This window comes from Macaca nemestrina, chromosome 10, assembly GCF_043159975.1.
Source record: "Macaca nemestrina isolate mMacNem1 chromosome 10, mMacNem.hap1, whole genome shotgun sequence".
NCBI classification, from domain to species: Eukaryota; Metazoa; Chordata; class Mammalia; order Primates; family Cercopithecidae; genus Macaca; species Macaca nemestrina.
In genome coordinates this window covers 56,642,175-56,644,887 of record NC_092134.1, presented here as the reverse complement: position 1 = coordinate 56,644,887, position 2,713 = coordinate 56,642,175, and the positions used below count along the sequence as shown (strand labels likewise).

General features: G+C 46.7%; 1 pseudogene; it reads right to left on the bottom strand.

The window, feature by feature from the left end:
- Positions 1-364: 364 nt before the first annotated feature.
- On the bottom strand, positions 365-1,293 carry LOC105473325 (tropomyosin alpha-3 chain pseudogene; annotated as a pseudogene).
- Positions 1,294-2,713: the final 1,420 nt, after the last annotated feature.

Genomic DNA, 2,713 nt, shown 5'->3' with positions numbered 1-2,713 from the left:
CTTTGTACAGAGCAATGAGGTTTCCCATAGTGGAGTCTCCCTGGGCTCTGTTTGGCTCTCAGTGAGGCAGGCCTATACCTTTTCCTCTCCTCTATGGAGAGGGGAATATGCACTAAGGTGAAAAGTCACCTTCCAAAAGTGAGAAAGGGATTCGATTGCTGCTTCAGGGCTGTGGAATTATTTTGAATGTTTTACAAATGTTTGCTACAAAGCAACAAAAAGGTAATTACAAAATGTGTAAATCACAACATGCGTTTTAAACACATTATGCATTGTGCTCACATTCCCTTAAATGTTGTTTCTGAAGGTGCTCAGCCTCTAGCCCAGCTGGAATGTCCGGAAAAAAGGCAGAGACAATTTGGCGAAAAAGACACAGGGAAGGAGGGGGCGGCGAAAGGAGAAAGCAGCCTTCCAGTTAAAGATCAGCCCTCAGTTAAAGGTCAGCTTCCAGCAAGCTGGCCTCAGGCGGAGTCTGGGTCAGAGGGAGGAGCAGCAGCAGGGTGGGACTGGGGCATTCAACATCTCATTCAGGTCAAGCAGAGTCTGGTCCAGCATCCTTTGTGTCCAGCATCCAAAGGTGCTCCTCTTTGGTGCATTTCAATTTATCTTCCAAGTCATCAATTGTCTTTTCCAGCTTGGCTACCGATCTCTCAGCAAACTCAGCATGGGTCTCTGCCTCCTTGAGTTTATCAGTAAGAATCTTGATCTCTTCCTCATATTTGTCTTCTTTTTGAGAGTACTTTTCTTCAACAGCACTCAGACACTTCAGGTTCTGGTCCATCAGTCTAATCTGCTCATCCATCTCTCGGCAACGGGACTCTGCCAGCTCAGCTTGTTCCTCTGTGCGTTCCAAGTCTCCTTCAATGATCACCAACTTACGAGCCACCTCTTCATACTTCCTATCTGCCTCTTCTGCAATGTGCTTAGCTTCTTTGAGTTGGATTTCCTGGAGTTTCATCTTTTCTTCATCTTTTAAGGCCCGGTTTTCAATAACCTTCATACATCTCTCACTCTCATCAACAGCTTTTTCCACTTCTTCCAGTTTTTGTAGGGCTGTGGCCAGGCGCTCCTGAGCACAGTCCAGCTCCTCTTCAACCAGCTAGATCCTATGGTTCAAGGAGGCCACCTCAGCCTCAGCCTGTTCCCGGGCCCGCCTTTCTCCCTCAACTTCTCGTTGGAGGCGCTCAGCTCGCTCCTCTGCATCATCTGCCTGCTGCTGCAGAACCTGGATCTTGAGCTTCACTGCCTCGATGGTGGTGATCCCAGCCATGGTGCCCACCCAGCTTCTGCTGGCGCTCCGGTTCCTGCCTCCTCTGCTCGGCGTTGCAGCCTCCTCTCACCCTTACTTCCCCCGATTATGGCTTGGTACCATCTTCTTTCCTGAGTCATGAGCTCCACTTCAACCTCAGAAGACTTTAATACCTAAAGAAACTTCAGGATGTCTAAGCATCTTCTGGCACATATATATATATACATATACATATGTATATATACACACACACACACACATATATTTTGACATATTTTGAGATGGCTGTTCAGAGGGCCAACAAACAGAAGTAGTTAAGCTGTCTTCTGCAGGGCAGATTTGCATCTGTAGAGAATCTGCATTGATGCAGCCGGGCCTTCCTTTGTTCAGATCTAGGAAAGATTAATGGAGAGTCTGACATCTTTAAAAGTTTGGAAGAAATATTTAGCATCATTTACCCTCTCTGAGGGCTGTTACCTGTGAGGTTTCATCTACGTAGCAAGACCACCTTTGCTGGCCAACCCTCCTCTTCTCTCCCTCCCATGACCTGTCTAGCCACCATAACCTGGTTTGTCACCATAGCCTGTTTTTGGTCATGCTCTGAGCCCCCCATTCTTTCTGTAACCTCAAGATGATATATAAGCTTCTGCACCCCATTGAGGATTGGGAATAATCACTCTGTGTTTCTCCACCATGTGTATGTTAATACATTTGTATGCCTTTTCACCAATTAATCTGCCTTTTGTGAGTCAAGTTTTAGTGAAATTTCAGGAGGGTAAAGGGGAAATTTTTCCTTGGCCCCTGTACAACTTATACACCCCTTATTTCCCTGCTTCCAGTGCAGGGGAAGTATGGCTGCCGCCACTATAACACGTAATGTTTTCCTCTGTAGACACAGCATACATAGTATCAAGACCCCTGTCCATTACTCCAAATAACCCAGCTTTCTGTAGGGCAGAGACAGGAAGTGAGGGAAATTCCATAGCCCTGGCCCTGCAAAATAGCTTCTACTGTCCTTTCAAAGATGGCAATAGGAGAATATATGGACTTGGAGACAAGGTATAGAAGTTGCTTCTCTGTTGGCTTTTAAAAATATATTTCTGGCTGGGTTCGGTGGCTCACGCCTGTAATCCCAGTACTGTGAGAGGCCAAGGCAGGTTGATCGCTTCAGCTCAGGAGTTCGAGACCAGCCTGGACAACATGGCAAAACTCCGTCTCTACTAAAAGTACAAAAAAAAGAAAAAAAATAGCTGGGCATGGTGCCGCATGCCTGTAGTCCCAGCTACTGGGGAGGCTGAGGTGGGAGGACTGCTTGAGCCCAGTAGGAGAGAGAGGTTTCAGTGAGCCGAGATTGTGCTACTAGTTGTACTTCCCCTGCACTGGAAGCAGGGAAATAAGGGGTGTATAAGTTGTACAGGGGCCAAGGAAAAACTTTCCCTTTACCCTCCTGAAATTTCACTAAAA